This window comes from Polyodon spathula, chromosome 5 (genome assembly GCF_017654505.1).
Source record: "Polyodon spathula isolate WHYD16114869_AA chromosome 5, ASM1765450v1, whole genome shotgun sequence".
Classification (NCBI taxonomy): domain Eukaryota; kingdom Metazoa; phylum Chordata; class Actinopteri; order Acipenseriformes; family Polyodontidae; genus Polyodon; species Polyodon spathula.
In genome coordinates, this window is record NC_054538.1 from 63,184,017 (window position 1) to 63,208,553 (window position 24,537).

The following is a 24,537-nucleotide window of genomic DNA, read 5'->3' on the forward strand; positions in this document are numbered from 1 at the left end:
AGATTTTATTTTTCACTTTGACATTATGGACCTATTTTGTGTTGATCAGTGGCAAAAACTCCTAATTAATTCAATTTTGAATCCATGTTCTAAGACAATAAAATGTGAAAAAGTCCAAGGGGGGTGAATACTTTTGAGAGCCACTGTACCTCTTTATATACATGCATACTGATAAATCCTCTCCTGATCACTCGTTTTATCACCAAACTCCTCAATAATGCGATCCAAGTCATTATTTTATTACTATAACATCTCAAAAAGCTCTGCAAATGCCTGTGATATACTTTAAGCGCTGGATGCAGAAGCAGCTATCTCCTTTGTTTATGTCAGTGTTATCTCTGTGGTGCAGGGGGCTATCAGATACACCCTTTTATCGGTTTCATTCGGCTCCTATCGGTCTCACTCGGCCATTGAAAGGTTTTCTCGGCTTTTTCCAGAGAAAAAAATAACTACAGACCTGTGCTTTACGTCTTTTTAATGATGTCAGACAGTTCCACATCGGATTGAAAAGGGAAGATTGTAATGTCGGACCTGGTCCGACATAGGACCGCAAAGGGTTAATAAGAAAATATTATTATCCCTGTTCTGTATAACTTTTTCTATCCAAAAGCCCTATATCATAGAGAAAGTGATGCTTGCTCTGCCCTCTCTACATCACCGTTGCCATTTCCACCCAAATATCAAAAACTCAAGCTCTTGGTTTAAATGACAATGCACTATAGACACCTTCAACAGCAAATAGAGTAAATCTTATGTTGGCCCTGACTGGTTTAGGTTTTGAAATCTCTGGGTAAAGGGGATGATGATATTTTCTAAAATGACGCTTTTTAAAGGGAAATAAAAACAACTGTCAAAGTATGAGTATTGTGATTATTATTTCTGTTTACTGGAGAATTTGCAGAAAGATTGTGCTTTACTGATTAGTATTTAATTATACGACGAGTTGAAAATTGCAAAGTTCATTAGCAGCACCAAGCAGAACTCTCCATAGGCAGAATCGCCAGACTCCTGGTTTGCCTATCCTAGCTTCAGTCAGTACACTTGAGGAAGACGAACGACATGGGGTGCAGAGAGTCCGAGGAGATAAAAGTAAATTTCAGTTGTATTCAGTAATATATGAAAAACAAAAATGAAGAAAAACACACCAAAAACCTCTGGATCTGCCCTCCTCTTCTCAAATACAGTGCCGCTGAATTCCGCATAATCTATATGCAACGCGACGCGTTAATTGTGTGTGAGGTCATTTGAGAGGCTTGGTTGTACAGTGGAAAAAAGGTAAATGTGTCATGAGGGGTTGTTTACCAGGTAAAATTATTGTACAAGACCTGCTGGGGTGCATATAGGTTAAGGTAATTACATTGGATCAGGGCTGACTCCTTGGCTATAAGTACATCAGTGGTCCAGAAACAATCCCAGTGAGTAGCCCTTTAATGGACTCAATATTGCAAGCACCACTTTGTATTGTTTATTTACTTGACTTCATAATGTCATATATGACAATACCCTAAGGATAACCTACCTATATTCAGAGACAGTATTCTTGGGTAAGGGCTAGACATGATGAGGCAGACAGCACAGGCAGGTTGTATCATAAAGAGGAATTTGGAGTACAAACATGTAGATGGAAGATGGGCTGTGGATAATAAATGAAATTACAAGCTAGCTATTTAAAGCTGCAGAATAGGCATGATAATTGATTGGAATGTCTGCCAGGTTCTATAAATAGAAAAGCTGCCTCAACACTTATAACATCAGCTGGTTACACAAAGGATCACTGAAAGCAAAATTAGTTTAAAAAGTGAGGTAGGGGAATAAATGTGAGGGAGAAAAGCAACTGGCACAATAGAAAAAAAAATCTTGATTGGGGTTACATGCTGGTTTGTCAAAATCTCTGAGAAGTCATTGGTAACAAAAATGAGAAAAATGCAACCTGTAGAAGGGCGGTCTGTATTACTGAGTGAGATCATGAAACTGCACTGTTAAAAACAGGACAATTGTGTGAATTCACCTTAAAAATAGAGCAAAAAAATGGGTTTTCTATATAATACACAAGGGGGACCCTTTATAAGCAATCCAGAAAGTAATACATTTCAGTAACAGACTTTGTTTTTATCATTTGGCATTTGTATGCGAGCATTGACATATAATGACCATTCTTGTTCTTTTGGTTGATTAGATATTGTTGCCCCTTTATTTTTGTGTAAACCTGTTTATTCCTGCTGAAATAAAAGAAAGTTAATAGAAAAGACCCTACATCATTATTAATTACCTCTGCTGTCCATCACACAGCTACGCATGGGAACAAGACAGATGATAAAACAAGCATGTTTAATGGAGACTAGCACGGACGAATAACTTTTCATAAATCCTGAAGGGGAAATTTGTGTTTATCCATGTTGATAATCTAGTAACCCTTCATGTCAAAAAGCAGACAAGGAGCACTAAAAAATATCGAAATAGTTGGTTTCCTCCTACCTTAATGGGATCTTTTGTATCACTCTGTGACAAGCATTTGTGTACATGTAATACAAAACTGGTCACAATAGAAGATGTTAATGCCTGAATTACATGTATTATTGACTTAAGATACAATGTAGTTGTATTAAACACAAATGCTATAAATTATTGACAAAACAGATACACAATGCTTTTATTTTAAATAATACAAGACAATAGTTCAGTAGACATATTCTGATATTAGATTTACGTATAAATGAATTGAGGTTTTGGGAAATTGAGGGTACATCCCTATTCAGAGGATCTCTGACACTGTCAAGCTATTAAAAAAATGAATCGCGATTACAAATTTTAATCTTAGTTTTTCTTGGTTTTAATTGCATATTTAATTGATACAATTACTGCATCTATCATTGAAGTTTGTTTTATTACTGATTATTATTATTATTATTATTATTATTATTATTATTATTATTATTATTATTATTATTATTATTATTATTATTATTATTTCTTCTTATTTTAAAGTTCTAAAGAAGGCCTTACCATATATATATATATATATATATATATATATATATATATATATATATATATATATATATAGGTATATAGGTTAGGTCCAACATAATAATAGCTATGAACTTAATATCTTCCAGTGATCACTGGACTTTCTAAGTGTACTCTGTCGAAACTGACGGGTTTCATTTGTTGTTGCTAGAAAGTGTAATCTGAGAAGTGAAAATGTGTTCAGTATGCAGGTGGTACTTTAGAATAGATGTAGCCTATGTTTGTGATACTTCAACTCAATTTGCCAGCAGATATGTCAGAATATTTTTTAAAATAAACTTCTTTCTATGCAAACGCTGACTGTACTCATTGCGTTGCATGCGCTCGAGTATATTGAAATGGTGCAGCAGGGAATGAATTACGGTAGAGGGTCAAGACAGGTAGGATTGCAATTAGCACATGTTTAAAAAAATGCATCTCCAAATAAATGTGTTAAAACACAGAAGTTAACTGCGATTAACTGACAGCCCTAATATTTACACTATTCTTTCAGAAATGGGAATTTTCACAGGGAACTGCATATTAAACGGCAATGGGTAAATCTCACGGAAATCATGAAATCAGCCATATTCATGACAAACAGAAATCACAATCCGTAGCCTAAGCATAAAACCGATGCTGCATTCACAGGCATTATTAGACACATCGGCTCATACAGTACGTCGTACCGGTGTATTAGTCACGCCCCCTTTTAAGGGCCCCGCAAAAATGCCTAGAAAATTGACTATACAACATTTTTTATGGTCATTTAAAGAAAAAAGGGCAATATAGGCTCCACTTCTTCTTTATGTAACCATGCAGCTGTAAACATAATGCCATTAATACATACAGTGGGAAAATCAAATTAGAGAACAGTGAAGCAGGTCAAGTTATGTGTTCTCAGAAATATACTTTAAATGCCCAATGAAAACCATTTAGCTGATTGCCTCTATCGAATGTAATTTTTTTTTTATAGCTACCATATCTTGTCAGATCATGTAAAATTAAAAATGATGTGCTTGATAGTAGGTCAGGATCTTTGTGCACCCTTATAAACCAATTCACAATGACCTTTCCAGCCCACATTTTAATTGTGTGATATTTTAAATTGAACATTTACCAGCAGACAGGTTTGAAGTGTCAAAATATTTAGAGGCTCAAAACAGTGATTCATTGCTTCTTATCTGAGCCATTTAAAATTAGTTGGATTGGAATTCCATGAACCATAATAAACCCTAACGTTTGTTTTAACTGTTAAAATAAAGGTCAGGATTTATTTTTTTATGCGCAGTGTTTATTACAGTATTGTACAATTACCACAGCCACTGTCATTTTGAGAGGCATGGGGAGTGTTACTAAATATTCATAGTGCTACTAATAAAAAGGAATAGTACTATACGATTTCCAACCCTCCTGTACATTATACTTCACTGAAAGGATATTCATATCGTGGTGGCTATCAGTTTGTAACATTTAGCCTTCTGTGCAAGAATATGCCAACTGTAAATAGTGAAATAGAATAAGTTTCAGGTATAAACATATGAATCCCTTTAGAGCAGTGAGTAAATTTTTTTTTTCTTGTATTTTACGCTTATTAATATATTTTGAAACGTGAACTCGCCACTGTGGAAGGTGGGTTATTAGAAGTGGTCTGGCCTCCCTACAGAAGGAGGTGCTATTGAGGCTAATTTGTCTTCCCTTACCAAGATAGACCTGACATAAGTCTAGGGCCGGGTTGCGGTGGACATCTTGGTAAGGGCAGCTAAACTAGTGATGAAGGTCCCACTTCATTAAGTAACAGACCAATCAGCTAGGGATTGGCTGTTACTGAATTGATGAGGTGGAATTATATATATATATATATATTTTCTTTGTAATTGCCCTCTAGCCCGGTGAGGAGACACCGTCTCTTCTGGTTTACCTCCCAAACCCAAGGGAGAGCCAAACCCAGCGCGACCCTCCATGGGAATCCACGGTGAAGATCTGCAATGCCATGATGTGAACCTCTCCTGACTGTATGACTCACTCTGCACACCAAATACAGTACCTATGCCTTTACCACGTAATCCATTTGGGGGTCCCTCTAGGTTGTTACTTGAAGAGCTCTAACATAAGGAACGCACCTGTCTTTGATAATAGCATCCCTGCTAATGTCTGGTGAGCTTATAAAACTACCACTGCATAGAGCCCACTTGATAATATTTCTTCTCTGTATACAAGCACTCTTGTTTTAATGCTGCCAGTATTAATAATACAGATGCTTAAGTCCATTTTAGCATCTACATTTCCTTTCTGTAAACTGTGCTTTTGGCCTTCACTTTAACAAAAAAAAAAGTTTCCTGTTTGAAAATTGCATTTTTTTTTTCAGTGCAGCATTTCAGCATTGAATCTATTTTGTTAGATAATGTATTTTACTGTAAGACATATAAAATAATAATAGACACTTTAGTAAAATGACCTAAAACACTTTTCATGGATCAATTGGTTATGACATTACCATAAAATGATTATATTTTCACTGAAACTAAACAGAAGAATATGAACAAAATACAATATCAGAATAATTCCTCATTTAAATCATAAATTAAAAAAAAAAAAAAAAAACAATTCTGCTCCCACCATTGAAATGGATCTGAGTTACCTTTACATTAATTGTAACAGTTTTTCCACAGTAGAAGTAAAACAGGCCTTATAAACATTACCCTAGGCTTGAGTGTTAATAAAATACACAACACATACTTTTTTTTTGTTTTTGAATATTGTCTATGTGCTGGATTTTAAAATTAAATTTTGTTACTCGTGTTACAAATGTCAATCACTCCTGCTGCATGTTGTTTGAAAGCGCCACCATACAAAATTAAATAACCCTGTTACAGACAGTTCCGCATGCTTTAAAACATCACATTTAATCCATCAAAACAATAAAGGTTTGACTGCCTTTAAAATGTAAGGTTCAATCTGGCAGAGAAATGCAACGACCTCACTCGTTTCTTCTCTCAGTAGTAGTGGCACAATGTGAAATGGAAAATTGAATGGGTGTAACAGCCCTGTTCAGTGAGGCTCTTCGTCCTTTTTAATGAGCCACTATACTTCAGTCCTCAGGAAGAACTTTTTTTTTTCTAATATGCACATTAAAATGTTAAGATTTATTTTAAAATGTAATAAATAAAAATAAATTTAACAACGTTGACACAGCTTTAATTTGCTTGCAATAATAATACTTTTTTAACATCAGCAGAGCAGAGTGAAATTTGGTCTACAAGGACATTGTTTTCTTTAACCTTTGCAAGCTTATTTGAAACTGTGAGGAACACTAGAATACATGGGGTTTGTTTTTTTTTTTTTGTCTTGGCACTTTCTTACTTTGCAGAAACTTTTTCTTTCAAATAATTTTTTTTTTTCATCACGATTGTTTACATTTAACATCCAATAACCTCAGTAACAATTGTTTTTTGACATGCGAAGAAATATCAAACTTAATTTCCTTCCTTTATAAAAATATAACCAATACCACCAAAACAGCTGTGAAAGCCAGGATACAGATGAGCTTGCCGGTGTAATGGAAGGGTCTTCAGTGGCTGAACAGTAGAGTGGGGGGATGTGACAGGGGCCTAGAAGTTACACTTAGAGTAGTCAGCAGCTGATTTAAACAACTGCCATTTCAGAGTGTCCAATTTAAAGGCAAACTAATGCTTCCAAATGAGCATCAGGTAATTGTTAATGCAAATTATATGTGTATAATTTTCTTCCTACATGCTACTTTGGAACTGATTTTATTTGTAAAGCTATTTATGGAATAGAATGGGTATTTAAAAGTCAGTTAGGCCAGTTTTGGGACAAATATCCAAACAATTATTTTTTTTTTTTTATATGTATTCAGATACAAAAATCAGATGTTACTATTCACTAGAAATGACAAAAATACCTTGCACTTATTTACCACCTCACCAGAGGTTGCGAAACAGTTTCAAAAATGGCAAATGAAAAAGAGCTCTGTGTGATATATATATATATATATATATATATATATATATATATATATATATATATATATATATATAGTAACTATATATTAATGCAAAAAAATACTAACTTTACTAATTAAATCGTTGTTGAAACAATTACCTTATAAAAATGTGCATACATAAAGCATATTCATTTAAATACATTTACATTTGTGGGACATGTAAAAATAAAAAATACAAGCACTAATGTATAAAAATTAATTACAAAGAACAGGCAGGAACAGGGGCAGCTATTATTTACTTTCCCCTACTCTCAAAGTCAGCCCATTTTTTCATGCTATCTACAAGGGTTATTGACTTCCTGGACATTAGTAACGTGAATGTAGTAGTGTAAAGTTTCTGTACTTTCCAGGGAAGCCGTTTTGATCAACTGCCCCTTGATCTATCAAAATGACTTTCCTTCAAGTACAGAAACTGCCTGCTAAGAACTCCCCTGTGCTAACTCTACAGTGCTCTATTATCATTATTAATAACTTTACTACACTGCAAGGAAGTAGTTGACAGACCTGCTCCTTCAGTCTTCTAGAACTTAATGCATTTTCACTTATACAATGATTTGAAAATAACCCCTGATTCAGATTTATAACTTAATTTCACAAAATCCTTAGTTATTTAAGAATTCTTCTGTTCACTTACTTTGTGCTTCCAATTAACAAATGTATAAAAAATAAAATAGTCACCAAACTGTTGTATATTACTGCCATCCAAGAATGTGACCTTTACTATTAAATTAAAGCCACCATAAATATAAATAATATTGTAAATGAGAAGATGTAAAACCTGTAGAATTGAAAGACTGCATCATTTGTCGTCTTTTTCTCAATGGGAACTGCAGAAATACTCTATAAATAACATGAATGCAGTCAGTATTTTAAGCAGTAAAAGTAGCAGCCTGATATGGAATTTACTTCAAATTTTCTTTACCCAATTTAAATGAAGGGGTTAGTCCGATAGCTAGAAAATGACAAGTACAAAACATAAAAAGATGATTTTTCCAGTTTGAAAATATATTGGGAAATGTACCTATTTCCTTTTATTAAATTCAGTTTGGAATTTTATTAAATCAAATTCTATTTATATATATATATATATATATAATATATATATATATATATATATATATATATATATATATATATATATATAATGTGTGTGTGTATGTGTATGTGTGTGTGTGTGTGTGTGTGTGTGTGTGTGTGTGTGGCAGGATGAAAACCTTAAAATGTTAATAGCGTGTGTTTGGGAGCGTAAGGTTGGCAGGGATGGATTTAAATATGTCCCTGCCAACAGTCACAGGTGTGGCCATTCCCCAGGGATATTTCCAAATTAACGGAAAGTTATGTAGAGGTATCTTTAAAATGAACAGGACGTTATTTAGAGATATCTGAAAAGTATTTAAAGATATCTCAGAAACATTTAGAGATATCTTAAAACGATTTAAAGATGTCTAAAAATGCATTTTAGATATCTCATTTAAAGATATCTGTAAAACATTCTGAGATATCTTCAAATATTTAGAAATATCTGGAAATGATTTAGAGATATCTTCAAATATTTAGAGATATCTATAAATTAATTTGAGATATCTCTAAATGATAATTTGACTTGCCAGATTAATTTACATTGAAAAATTCGATTCTTGCTGTTGGGATCGTTAGCAGGTGTTTGTTAAAAGAAGGGTTCATTATAGCGAAGTTAGCCTGTATAATGTTACTGACCCTTGCCTGTATTTATAAAATGTGTATTATAGCAAATCCCTGAAGCTCACTTCAAATTGCTTTAAGTAATACTGTACACACCTCAGTATATCTTAAGATGGCAATGTTATCCAGACTGATATACAATTTCTGTTAGCATCCTTCACTCTTTACACAGGAAATACAGTGTTAAATATGCACCTCAAACATGTTATACATTATTTGAATATTCTTCTGGTTTCATAAATAGCTTTTAACGATCGCATGTCTATTCTACATACAAAATAGTCGAGCTTCACTTCTGAAATGTGTCACTAGTCATCAACTAGCTGACCACATCAGCAGCAGAATATTTAGTGCATGCATCTGGCACACTGAGAATTGACTACTGAAATTATTTACTATCCAAACCTCCCCTTCACACTGGTTATGGTCCTTAACTCTGCAGCCTATAATGTAGCCCAGTAATCATATTGTAATAACACTGATCCAGCTCCACATGCTTCATGTACATATTCAGTTGCATTTCAACATTGCTAAACATACTGTAAGTAGACAGAGTTTATAGTCTTCAGATTATACATTACTGATTACAGCTTTCAAGAAATGCTGCACAGATGGTAAACCTTTTAGTCAATAGTACTCTTATATAAGGACATGGTGACACAGATTCTTTTAAGGTGTTTCCATGATTATAATGATTATAGTTTGTTACATAAAACATCTTGAAAAAAGGGAACTGATATTTTAGTTAGGTTAACACATTTCATTAAAACAATTAGGCCTACATTTGGTGTTCTGCCTACCTATTTTAGAATGTGTGCAGCCTATCCATGGGGCGAAGCATCCCACCGAGCAAGGACCAAACTTTCAGTTCAATGAAGTGGAAAGCTGCCTTTAGGACTGAATGTGTCCTTGTAACCTGGCTGGTCACAACACATTTTTGGCAGAGCTGCCAATGAGGAATGTTTAAATCACAAGAACCATCCAGGTAAACTGAGCAACGCATAGTCAGTTATTCTCTCTGGGCAACCATTGTTTTTCGTTTCCTGTTTTACACTATCTTTACAAAATAAAGAAATAAATAAAATGTTAAAACACAATACTGCATATTTTCTGCACACTCTAAAACAAATTTGTTTCATTTATATATATGCTGAGTGTACAAAACATTAGGAACACCTGCTCTTTCCATGAAATAGACTGACATGGTGAATCCAGGTGAAAGCTATGATCCCTTATTGATGTAACCTGTTAAATCCACTTCAATCAATGTAGATGAAGGGGCGAGGTTAAAGAAGGATTTTTAAGCCTTGACACCATTGAGGCATGGATTGTGTATGTGTGCCATTCAGAGGGTAAATGGGCAAGACAAAAGATTTAAGTGCCTTTGAACAGGGTATGGTAGTATGTGCCAGATGCGCTGGTTTGAATGTGTCAAGAACTGCAACGCTGCTGGGTTTTTCACGCTGAACAGTTTCTTATGTGTATCAAGGATGGTCCACCACCCAAAGGACATCCAGCCAACGGCAGGCCAGTGGTCGAAAACGGCTCATTGATGAAAGAGGCCAAAGGAGGCTGATACAAATTGTGCAGAGCAACAGATGGGCTACAGTTAGTCAACTGACAGTCCAGTACAACATTTGCCGAAAGACCCATAAAAGAATGCACAACTCGTTGTACCTTGGGCATGGCAGCCGACCACCTACCAGAGTTCCACTTCTTTCAGCAAAACACAAAAAACTGCAGTTGCAGTGGGCTAAGGAATGAAAACACTGGATACTGGCAGATTGGAAAAACATTGCCTGGTCTGATGAATCCCAGTTCCTGATGTTTCACGCTGATGGGAGGACTAGGGTATAGTGAAAACCACATGAGTACATGCATCCATCATGCAGCGTGTCAACATTGCAGTCTGGTGGTGGTGGTGTGATGGTGTATTTTCATGGCACACATTGGGTCCCTTGATAAAAGAGGAGCAATGTTTGAATGCTACAGGATATCTTAACATCATTGCCAATCAGGTGCATCCCTTCATGGCAGCAGTGTATCCATCTGCTAATGGATTTTTTCAGCAGGATAATGCCCCATGCCACAAGGCTAGGATTGTCCAGAAATGGTTCCTCGAACATGACAGTGAATTTAACTTTCTGCAGTGGCCTGCCCAGTCACCAGATCTCAATCCAATTGAGCATCTGTGGGATGAGATGGAACAAGCTATTCGGAGTAGAGATCCACTACCAGCCAACTTGACACAACTGTGGGAAGCATTGGAGTCAACATGGGCCAGCATCCCTGTGGAACGCTTTCGACACCTTGTAGAGTCCATGTCCCAACGAATTGAGGCTGTTCTGAAGGCAAAAAGGGGTGCAACTCAATATTAGGAAGGTGTTCCTAATGTTTTGTACACTCAGTGTATATATATATATATATATATATATATATATATATATATATATATATATGTAAAATGAGGCTGAAAATCCAATTGCTCTGACCATCAGCTAGGAGTCTTTCTATGAACAAAAGAGTTATAGTAAACAATATTCAAACTGTGTGTCAGTGAATTTTAGTGGATTTTCTTATTGTCTGTTATGTGTTTTGAAACTCATTTTGTTCATGTCAAGATATAATTGATTTAAAATTCAAGAATCCCCTCTGTGGTTAATGTGATTGACACTATAAGAATATAAATGCAGGTTGCATTCATTCCAATCAAATAACCTGTCTGTGGGCATCATACAAAAGTCACTAAGTTTAATCTTGATCGTCTCTTGTTTTTGAGACAACAACAACATATTTCTCTTTCTCAAGATGAGAATGCAATATTACTTTCTTGACCATGAAATATTATGCACAATATTTGTTGACACAACAAATCAGGTTATAAATGGGACTATGTTTAGACTGTCTGACTGTATACCTGCCCATTGTTATATAAAATTATAGATACATATTAGCTGTCTAAACAAACACTTCCTCTTGCTTACAAATGACATCCATTTTTTCAGACATATTGTAGTGTCTTTGCAGAAGAAGGAAATACATCAGCATATGTTGTGTGTAAATGGACATGCACATCCCAACACGGTTAGTAAAATTACAGTCTATTTGTAAAGTCATCACATCTAAAATGGAGCATATTTATTTCCTTTCAAAACAGAAAGGATTTGTAGGCCTGAGTGATTTTGAATGTGTCTAAATGTACTGCTACCAATGTTTCTTACCTGACTATATGGCAGTTGTAAATACTAGTTACTCTGGAACCATATATTAATGAATTAGTCAACCAAGACTCCATTAGTTTTTCTGATGGATTGCTACAGTACATTCCTGGTACCTTGCCGCATTGTAAAATCATAATGAGGTATAACCTCACCAGTCCCTACCGCTATATTCGCTTCAATTGATTTTTAGGTTTTTAATTTATAGCAGAGACCTAGAACATGTGGTATGTGTATGAATTATAGTAAAATTGAATGTGCCAAGTCTGATTGCACATTATGCTGTTATGGGCATGTAGCAGTGTAGCCGGGTGGAAGGATGTGTGTGTGTGGAATAGTGGGTAGCAGGGAGGGAGTTTGGTAATGACACTCGGTAATGAGGCTGGAGCTGTGAATTGAAAGTGATTAAATAATTAATTAAGGCTCCAGCCACAAGTGTATAAATAAGGTGATCACAGTTGTTAGCTTGGTCAGTGTTGGATTTGATGTTGGTGAGAGGTGGAGGTTTTCATGTTGCATTCTGTCCCATCATGTAGTACTGTAAGTGTTTTGTATACACTTTTGTTTGGCCATTGTGTTGTTTGTTTTGTTCCAGTCTTTTGTGCAGTATTATTATAATGATTATTAATTCAAAGTGTGCATTAACTCTTCACTGTACCTTCTGTGTCTGAGTCTTCCCTCCTGGTCTAAACACCATTGCTAGTGACGTTGTCCTGTCACAAGGTAATATGTCTAATTTTATTTAAGCTTATGATGCCTCACTGTAAATAAATAAATTAAATACATTCTCGCAATAACTGCATTTATTAATTAGTCATTCTAACAGTAATAAATATGAACATTGTGTCACGGAGATTACATCCCAAAAACCTTGCACACATTTAAACTTAATTATGCCCTCCCTCTCCTTTGCGTCCAAGAGTAATTGAAAAGAGAAAGAACTTTGCAAAACTACTGAGCCCTGGAGGTGATGCTCAGTTATTTTCATGTAACACATCTTTCCGAAAAGTATTTTTCTTATACATTGCCTTACAAATGTAGAGAACTGCACTCAATGTGACTGTCCTGGTTGGGACTAGAAACAATACTCACTGTTTCTTAAATCATCTTTACATTGGCCTTGTTCCTTGCTTTAAAATTAGGTTATCAAACACAGTTTCTTTAAGGCAACACTTACTGTTTGAATCATCACAGGAAAGCTAATACAACTATATTTTATTGCAGTTTGGAACCTGCATAAAGCAGGAATGATCAGAAATAGCTCTCCTGGACACCCAAGGAAATAAAGCCTTTCCATTGTTTTTTAATACAAAAAAAAAATTACACTGGATGGAAGTGTTTAAAAAGCCTTCTATGTAATTGCACTCCATAGCAATATGTTTCAGTTATTTTTAAGCTTGTGAAAATGTTGAATTAGTCCATTCTCAATAGACGTATTTTCAAAAATCACAAGTAGAATATTTCAACCACATGTTAGAGTAGAACATTGAAAGAACAGGAAATACCAGTAACCCAGTACATATTCTTCACTTGGGCCTTTCTACCATTAGTGCCAAATATTTAGGACGGATCATAAAACTTAAAATAAGATACTGTGGAGTAATATATGTGCAAGTAACATAGGACGAGTTTCCAAGCAATTTTGAAACCCCAAATTCTGTTTCTACTCTCATGACTTCTGTGACGTAGCACGCATATACCATGCTATAGGAAGTACTGGTCTAAACAATTGTATAACTTAACCCTGGCAAGCTCTTTTGACCAAATACAATAAAATAAGCATATTTTACTGCCATTTGACTCCTAAAATGATAGTGCTTTATAGGGTTACAGTGACATGCTTGAGCAACCACCTATAGCTGAAGTAAAATCTCTTAAAGCTAATTCAAAAAAGCTGTTGGTTCCACAAATTTGTTCAAGAATGAAGTTTAAGATTGGTGAAAGAAGAGTTCAAAATGGAAAGCGTGTTATTTATGGACAGGGCAGATTTTCTTGCATTCATGGTGGAAGTTGTAAATTGTGCATCTCAAAATATAAAGAAGACAGAGAAAATTAAAATAGTAGTAAAAGCAGCTAAAAGACACTTGGAATTTAGCGGAATCAGACCAGAGTGTATACATGATGTGTTAAATGAGAGAAATAAGAATGATTAGGTTAATAATAATGGTGTTTTTAATTATACAATGGAATGCGCATAGTTTAATTGCTCATGGTCAAGAGTTTAAAAAATATATTTAATGTTTTCTGGAGAAACCAGATTTAATTTGTGTGCAAGAGACATGGTTAAAAAACAATTGGATTTTAGGACAGGAAGGACAGGGAGGAAGGAAATGGGGTTGGAGTCAACATATTTATCAAAGAAGGTATTCGACAGGTGCAGGGGGTAACACGTTGTAAAAAATTGGGATGGTTTTATAGTAGATATTGCAGTAAATAATGGGAAAATGAGGGTAGTGAATATATACAATCCATGTAAAATCATCGATTTAGATGAGTTAAAGTTGTAGGTGGAAACAGAACATAATTTACCAATGTTGGTATGTGGAGATCTAAATGGGCATAATGAGTTGTGGGTAGTGGTAAAAGGGATAGGAATGGGAAGATTATACAAGAATTTATTCATGATAAAAATTTAGTGATACTTAATAATGGTGAAGCAACGAGGATGGATGCATATACAGGGAATATTAGCACTATTGATATTTCATTAAGTTCTCCGGGTATAGCAGGAAAGTGTGAATGGAAAGTTAATGAGAATTCATATGGGAGTGATCATTTTCCAATTCGTATTAGCATAGGAGGAATGTATAGTGAGGATAGAAGAGAAAGAAGTGCTATGTGGAATTTTAAGAAAGCAAGTTCAGAGATATATACGTTTAAATGTGAAGAGGTTATTAATTATCCTCTAGTTTCGAGTGATGTGAATGTTTTTTTTTTTTTTTTTTTTTTTGTAAAAAGGTGACTGAATCAATTATCAGTGTGGCAAATGAGACAAGCCCAATTAAGAAATCTATAAATGGGAGGTGGAATCCTGTGCCATGGTGGAGCAAGGAGTGTGAGGATGCATTTAAGGGTAGAAATAGGGTATCATAAAAAGGGGGGAAAAGGAGAAATTGTTGGAGAAAGTATTGTGATGAAATAAAAGATAAAACATTGGTGGGAGATATGTGGAGGAAAGCTCGATGTATGAATGGGTCAAAAAGTGGCAATATAGAGATTCCAAAACTGAAAGGGGAAAAAGAATTACAGAGGATGATGAAAAGACGAAGACATTGGTGGAGGCCTTTACAAAGGTTAGTAGCAGAGAAAATTGGGATGAGGATTTAAAGGAAAAAAAGGACAGCATTTCTAAGGGAAAAAATATTCTTGGAAATATAGAGGAGGTAGATAATACTATGAATATGAAGTTTGGGTAAGATGAAATTAAAAGAGCTATAAGAGAGAGAAAGGATCAAATTTGTTATGTAATGATAGCAAAAATGTCAGACCAGCGTTTGATGATATTATTACAATTATTTAATTTAGCATTGGAGACGGGTATTATCCCAAATAATTGGAAGCATATGGTAGTGAGCAAGTATGAAAACTCTGTTATTGATTTACAGAGCGCTGATCAGGCCTATACAAGATTATGGCTGTATGGTATATGAAGAAGCAGTTAGTAAGGAGCTGGGAAAATTGGATGTGGTACAAGCAAAGGCTCTGAGAATATACAGTAGAGTGCTATGTTCCTCGCCAGCTGCTGCATTGCATGTAGTTGTTGGGGAAATGCCTCTCTTTTTAAGAAGGAAAATTATGAGAATTCGGTATTGGGCTAAGATAATGAATGGGCGAGATGGAAACCATGTTCAAAGGATTTTTGAGCCCTGTTGGGAGGTATTGATGAGGAAAAGGAATGAGTGTGATAAAAGTTTAGGGAAGTTTAGTGGGAATTAAGAAAGATATTGAGGAGCAGGTAACATTGAAAGACTGTATAGGTGAGACTAAAAAATATAAACTGTCATCAGTCCATGGTGTTTTAAAAATCCAGTGATTAACCTGCAGCTTATTACATTCCAGAATTTGAGGTAGGAAAATGTGTATGTATCACAGATAACGTGTCTATTATGACGGCTGAACCAATAGGGTTTATTTTGGCATTACAATGGATTATAGAGGTTAAGGTAGAGAGGGCAGTAATTTTTTTCTGATTCGTTATCAAAGCTACAGGCAATTAAGAATGAAGGAAAAGGGGATAGAAGGGATTTAGTACAGGAAGTAATATATCTAGTGTCAGAATGAATATATTTAGGATTGTATGTGGTTTTTGATTATTAAGAATAACATTTTTAGGAATAGTATAGGGGATGGTAATAAAATAGATATGGGGATTTAAGAATAGATAGGGGATTTAACCAGTCATAAATAATAATAATAATAATAATAATAATAATAATAATAATAATAATAATAATAATAATAATAATATTTAAAAAATCAGGAATCAAAGTATTAGGCTCACAATATATAATCAAAACAAACAGTTGGTGGCGACAATAAGCTTTGGCGGAAGCTTGGTGGCCATTAACCAAAAAGAAGAAGAATTCAAAAAGTTACCTGTCTGGAGTCTGAAGAACTAAAAGAAAGAGGAGCAGCACATTAATGTAAACAAAACAACCTGCAAATAAGTGATGCTGTTGATTGTTTTGTTTCAGCTGCTGCAAATCGATATTTTGTTTTGTTTAGTTAAGAACTCTGTGGAGCTAGCTTGTTTGTGTCTGGTGGTTTTTGAGAATTATATAGTTTGGATATTATTGATATTATTTGATGTAATGCAAATTTAAAGAAACAAGGTGCCATGATGACTTATGTTTAACTAACTATCAACAAATGGAGTTATCATGTAGGGGTTTGGATTACCACCCGTTTTCGCTAAACTGGAATAGATACTTTTGTTATTTTTGGGGGGTTTTCTGTGTGCGTGTGCACAGGGCTGGTGTGGACATTGTTGGGATTAGGATACCGTTCTGTGGGAACCACTAACCGTCACAACATACCAGCACTCACTGGTATCCCAGTAACCCAGCAACCACAACAGCATTGAAGTACTGTAGTATTGTTTGGCATGTCAAAAAATATGGGGGTCTGTGAGGCGTGTGAGTACAAATGGATTTTCCAGACAGTGATGTACGTGTAACAATTAAAATTTTATTTAATATTACACGAAAAAAAAAGAAAAATAATAAAGAAGGATGTGAGGGAGGGTGTGCGGGAGTAATCAAAAATAAAGGAACGGAAGCCTCTTAGTCCTCTTCACCTTCTGCTTAAATCCAAAAATAAAACAAAAAGGAATAAAAACAGAAAAGAACCAAGTTAGTAAGGCCTCCGTTCGTGACACAGTCCAAACTCCCAAGTACTTCCCTCCAGCCTTTTTTTTCCCGCCTCTATTCCTTAGGACCAACCCCGAACACAGTAGCACGTTCCCTTTAGTATGCAAACCCCGCCCCAGTAGTCAGTGGATCACCAATCCCAAACTGACAGGTATCCTTAATTTCACTTGACTCCAGTGGCTGGAATTTATATACTCGTACTTCCGCCCCTCACCAAGGTGCCGCCCCTCAAAAAGATGACTTTTGTCATGGTCACAAGACCTTGGTAAGGGAAATCCCGAGTTGGTTTGATGCCTTCTACTGTTGGGAGGCTGAATTGCAGACCGAAACCCCTTTGACTCATCACATATCCCACCCCTCAGAGTGGAGCCGAAGGAACACTCGGAAACCTCTAACCCCTCCTTTTCCCCTCCCTCCCGGGAAAAAAAATCAGCGGTTTGATGTAACTTACCCGCACGATGCCTTATTTGAAAGGCGAAGGGTTGGAGCGCCAGGTACCACTGCGTAATCCTAGCGTTTGAATCCTTCATTGTGTCTAACCACTTTAAAGGAGCATGATCTGTGATGAGTACAAAGGGTCGTCCCAGAAGATAGTATTTTAAGGACTCCACCGCCCATTTTACTGCCAGGCATTCTTTCTCTACCACAGAGTACCTTTGTTCTCTCGGCAGTAACTTCCGACTAATATATAATATCGGGTGTTCTATACCATTTTTTTCCTGGGACAGAACCGCCCCCAGACCAGTCTGTGATGCATCGGTCTGAAGGATGAACTCTCGGCTGAAATCCGGGCTTACTAATGCTGGGGCCTGACTCAAATTAGTTTTAATAGATTCAAAGGCTGTCTGACACTCTGCACTCCACTTAATTTTATTTGGAGCGTTCTTTTTAGTGAGATCAGTGAGAGGGGCGGCTATAGTGGAAAAGTGTGGAATAAAGCGGCGGTAATAACCAGCCAACCCTAACAATGATCTCACCTGGGTTTTCGTGGTAGGTACCGGTGAATCCAACAAAGCCTGGACTTTTGAAACCAACGGTTTCACTCTACCCTTACCCATTATGAAACCTAAATATTTTGTTTCTTCTTTTCCAATAGCGCACTTTGCCATGTTCGCTGTGAGTCCCGCCTTCCTCAGAGACTGTAGGACGGCTTTTAATCTACTCAAATGTTCTTTCCAGGAAGAACTGTATATGACTACATCATCGATATATGCAGCTGCATACTCTCGATGAGGTTGTAATACCCTGTCCATCAGTCTCTGGAAAGTTGCGGGAGCTCCATGAAGTCTGAACGGCATAGTACAAAATTGAAAAAGACCATCTGGGGTTGAGAATGCCGTTTTCTCACGAGAGGCTTTTGCTAATGGAATTTGCCAGTATCCTTTCGTCAGATCCAAAGTTGAAATAAACCGAGCTTACCCCAGCCTGTCTAAGAGTTCATCTACGCGAGGCATGGGATATGCATCAAACTTAGAGATAGCATTCACCCTCCTAAAGTCTATACATAACCGTAGTGACCCATCTGGTTTGTCTATTGGTACAATTGGGCTACACCACTCACTTCGGGAAGGTTCAATTATCCCAAGTTTCAACATACACTCCACCTCCCTCCGGACAGAATCTCTCCGACTTTCTGGAATGCGATACGGTCTCTGTCTAACTCTCAGACCTGGCGGAGTGATAATAGCATGTTCAATCAAATGCGTTCTTCCGGGCACGTTAGAAAACACATCACCAAACATTTTGATTAAATTGCTTACCTCTTTGCGTTGATCAGGAGTTAATTGTTCCCCCATCGGAACCCCAGCTGCTGATACTGGCTCAATTGAGGGTCCATAGTCCTCTCCCTCCTGTTCGGGAGATATAAAATGGACCTCCCGTTCTTTCCACGGTTTGAGGAGATTAACATGATAAATTTGATTTTCCTTCCGACGCCCAGGCTGTCGGATCTCATAATTAACTTTTCCAATTGCTCGAATGACCTCAAAGGGACCCTGCCATTTAGCAAACAACTTAGATTCTGATGAGGGAAGCAACAACAACACTTTGTCTCCAGGTCGAAAGTTCCTAATTCTTGCATTTTTATTGTAGCTTTGCTGCTGCTTCTGCTGTGCCACTTTGAGATTGTCATGTGCCAATCGACCGACTAATTCTAAGCGATCGCGTAGCTGTAATACATATTTCACTATATTTTTAGAGTCTTTTGACTGTTCTTCCCAGCCTTCTCTTATGAGATCCAAGATACCCCGCGGCTGCCGACCGTACAAGAGCTCAAACGGAGAGAACCCCGTTGAGGATTGTGGTACCTCACGAACTGCAAAGAGCAAGTAGGGAAGCAGTTTAGCCCAATTACGTTTCTCCTGATCTACAAAGCGGCGCAACATACTTTTTAAAGTCTGATTAAATCGTTCAACAAGCCCATCCGTTTGAGGATGAAAAACTGAGGTTCGAATTGAACGGATTTTCAATAATTTGTATAATTGCTGAATACAGCCAGACATAAAATTAGTGCCCTGATCAGTGAGAATTTCTTTCGGGATTCCCACCCTAGAAAATATTTTAACCAATTCATTTGCTACTACTTCTGCACTCATAGAGCGTAAGGGAACAGCTTCTGGATATCGTGTTGCGTAGTCCACTACTACCAGAATATACCGATATCCTGACTCTGCTCCCTCCAGAGGGCCTACTAAATCTACACTCCAATAATTGGCAGTGAGACCAGAGGTGCGGGGCGAACTAACTTAGGGGCAGCTAATTGACATTCCGGACACTCAGATACATACTTCCGCACAAGACCATAAACCCCTGGCCAAAAAAACTGGGCCAGAATTCGTTCCTGAGTCTTTTCAGTTCCTAAATGACCTGCAAATGGAATGTCATGCGCCAATCTCATGACTTCTGACTGAAAAGGCCTAGGAACCAATAACTGTTTTACGAGCTGTCCCGTCCCGGGAGCCCGGGTTATTCTATATAATAAGTGCCCAGATACAGAAAAATGCGGAAATACCACTGGTTGTCCTTCCTGCATATCCTTCCCCTCAACATATCTAACCTGTTTCCAAGCATACTGTAATGTGGGATCATTTTGTTGTTCATAGCCCAGGTCAATATGTCGGTCCCAATGATTAGGTACGCTGAGAGGAGTGTCTTTTATTATGTGACCTTCCACATCAGTAACCTCGCAGCCCCGGTCACACTGAACACCTACTCCTTTACCCTGCCGTTTACAAGATTGGTTTACCTTTGAGTCAGACCCCTCCCCTTGTCGTCTCAGAGTTCCCTCATATTTTTCCACCCTGCGCTCTCTCTTTGTTTTTCTCGGGCGGATTTTAGGGTTAAACAGGTCGGATTGTAACGGGAAAATCTTGCCAATTGTTTTCTCCCGTTGCTTAGATTGTCCCCTGGTAGAAACTAAGACCATTTCCCGACCTAAAATACGATCAAAAAACGGCCAGTCTCTTCCCAGGAGAACAGGGTATGGTAAACATTGCGCTACAGCCACTTTAACGTAAGCTGAGTCACCATCAACAGTAAGTCTAACTTTAGTGGTGGGATAAACCCGAGTTTCTCCGTGGATACATGAGATAGCCACTTTACCCTGTGGCTCCCAGGTTACCCCCTCCAAAAGAGCTTGTCGAATCAATGTTTGTGCACACCCAGAGTCTGCAAATGCATTAGTACTCTTATCCCCGACCTGTACTCTTAATTGATAAGGGCCCTCCCAACATTCGCATCCTCATAAGCCTCCGCCAGGATGATGGCCTTCTCGAGAGTGGTAGGTTGATTCCTTTTAACCCACTCCCGATTTCCTGGCGGTAGTATGGAGGTGAACTGCTCTATAGCGATCTTCTGCACCAGTTCTTGGGGTGTGTGTTCTTCCAGTTGCAGCCACCGGCTGCACTGATCCAGGAGATACTGTCCCGCAACCCGGGGCCGCACCCCCTTGGACAGCTGGTATTCCCGGAAACGGCGCTGGTATGTTTCTTCCGTGATCCCGAGGCGTGAGAGAATGGCTTCTTTTACTTTTATATAATCCGCGGCCTCCGAGGCCATCAAGGCTATATACGCTGCTTGCGCTTGTCCTGTCAAACAGTGCCAATTTCATGGCCCAGTGTTCCTTGGGCCACCCTGCTGCTTCTGCCACTCTCTCAAAGGTGACCAAGGATGCCTCAGGATCATCTTCCGGAGTCATCTTCTGTAGCTTTGGTTGTGAAGAAAACATCTGGGCAACCGCTGTTTCCGCCGCTGGTGTCGAGATTTTCTCTACCAGCTGACCAAAGAACTGGGCGAGCTGTTCCTGGCGCCGTGCTTCCCTCTCCTCTCGCTTCTCCTCCTGCTCCCTAAACATCGCCAAAACTGTAGCTGGATCCATCTCCCACAATGACACATGTGAACATCATTCTATCCTATTCTAACCCGGATCCGGAATGGAGTCGGCCATGGTTGCCATAGTGATGTAATTGTTCACTTGCGCTCAGAATCTCAAGGTGTCGGCTGCATTCATTAATTTTGATAGTTCATAGTTGTCCAGTGATTATATTGACACAGAATATAACACAGAATGGCATTGCATTTTATTGTTTTTATAATATAATATTATTGATACCATAATGAGTCAAAGGGAAATGTCAGATATTTTTGCCACAGCAGGTTGAAAAAGGAAGAAATGAAACACAACGAGACAAAAAGGATGGATTCACTTGTGGAAGAAACTACTAATATTGCTGATGCCGTGGTACAGTTATTTATACATGCTCTAAAGGAAAAGTACCATACATTTTAAAATTAGATTTAGGCTCATGTGTAGGGCTGTGCTGTCCGTTTTCAGGTTTGGTATTTGAATGCATAGCTGCTTTATAATGTCTTTTTCACAGTGGATTGGCAGAATGATATTTAAGTTAAGGTAGCTCACTACAGTGTTAGATAGACATTTGTTGAAATGTACAGTTCTAATATGTTACATTTCTGAAATATACATTTATATGGACATAAATGATTAGGCAATGTTATACATGAAAATCAATGGATTGATTTTTCTAACAAATTTTGGCGTATGCAACTAAAAGGTTCTTTTCAAGCATGAAAAAGGTCAAAACATACCTGCGTACAGCTACTGAGGATGAAAGATTGAGCGATCTTTTGGTTATTGCAATCTTTTGGCTAACCTGACAAGCAAAAGCATTAGACTTACAAATGCAGGCTGGTGTTGGTAAATTTGCCAAGATGAAAGGGAGACGCCACCTGGTTTTATATTTGTTTATTCGTGATTATCTGTGTAAACATGTTATTCAAACCTTTGCTACATATTTCTACTTTCGGCTTTCACAAGAATGTGATGCTTATTTAGCAGTTTATGTTCATTGGTTTATATTTTATATAAAGTGTCATTCATTGTGGAAAGCAGGTGAAATATATCAAACTTAACTCGAGGTGTAAGAATGTATCAAATCTTGGGAGATGCATTCGAATGGACGCTCTAAAATAAAGAGTTTAACCACATTCTTACTCCTGGCTCTTTTTGTAAAGCCCATGCATGACACATTTTTTCAGTGATTTGAGAGTAGTCTAATGTCCCTATCTGCTACTGTAAAAAAAAAAAAACACAAAAAACCCAGATAAAAATAATTATATCTGTGCTGTTCCCCTTGTGAAAAGTTTATAATTCGAGCACTCTTTATAACAGATGAATACCTTTTACAAAAGAATGGCACTTAAGAGTAGATAGTGACTTTTTACATGATTACTTTCACATTGTAGTGTCTACATAAACCACAAACACATGTGTGAAATGTATGCCGCTCAGATGTGTAAATCGCAAATGAAATCACCACTGAGCAAATCGCTCAGATAAATCGCAAATGAAATCACCACTCAACGTATGTTCATAGGCCTCCTTGTAATACTGTACACTCTTCAAAACATGTTTTCTCCAGAGTTCATAGATTCAGTTTTAATGCAAGTTTCCGCTGTTGAAAATGTAATTTCTGGCACAAAAAACATCGCAATCGCTGTAACTAACCTTAGCTGCCATGATTGTTTTGATTTTAACCCTAATAGCCTTGTTCTGGATTGGCTCATGAATATTCAAAAGACAAAATTAATAGTGGCCTATCCCTGTTCTTTCCATTGAGACCTGGATGTTTTGCTGTCTCTTGCAGTGCTTGAGTAAAAATATTTTAAATCTTTATCTATTTTATATATAAGATAAGTTGAGGAATGCGTGAGGGAGTGAGATAACGTGCTAATGCGTTAGTCTCACGCTGAATGCATGAAACATGACATCTCTGGTCATTTGATTTGTGATATAATCAATAAATATCTTGATTGCGTAAACGTTTAGTTGAGAAAGAATATACTGAGGTGTTTTCTGTTATGGTAAAAATTCTGAATGCATTAGGATTTAGTGAACTTTTTTCTTAAAGGATTTAGTAAAATATTAATAGGGACATTGCTAAATGCTGCATTTTTGCTTAAAAATAAGCTTCTTTTTTTTTTTTTTTTTACTTTAAACACTTTGTAGTGTAATATGAATTACATAATACTTCAGAATGTGTCAGTTTGAACAAAATCAGTTGTTTTAGTCAAAATATGGCCTTGGGATGCAAAAGGTACTAATAGTAGAATGACCAACCTGCTATTTGTCTATTTTCAGTACTTTTGTGCCTAGTTTTTAGAATATTTATAAAAAATTGTATATGTCCAGAGCTTCATGTTTTATTGTACACTGAAAATAGATCATCCTTGATAACTACATTGACCTGACACAGAGTATTCTATTTTGGCTCTACTATTTTATTGTTTTCTAAAGCTTGATATTTTGTATTTTGTAAAAAGTTTAGATCATTTGCATATGAGATCATCTTGCCAAGGACTATCTCATTTACAGGCTGGAGGTCCACTGGAACCAAAGCCACAAACCTGAGAGCATTCATTAACCTTCAGGGATGCTTACTCAGCACTTTGTAACAACTGTACCTGGCATTCACTGTGTCTGTTCTTGCAAGTAATTTGTTTATCCAAAATGCTTCACTGCAATATCTTATCACCTCGAAGCTATTAAGAATGTGCTCTTCTGAATTATTAAACTCATTCTATTGAATCTCTATCACAATTTCCTTCTACATGCTAAGCTACTCGAGTACACATTTAAGTCACAATAGACTTTTTAAACTAATATTAAGGTTAGTATATTGAATATTTCTCATATGAATAA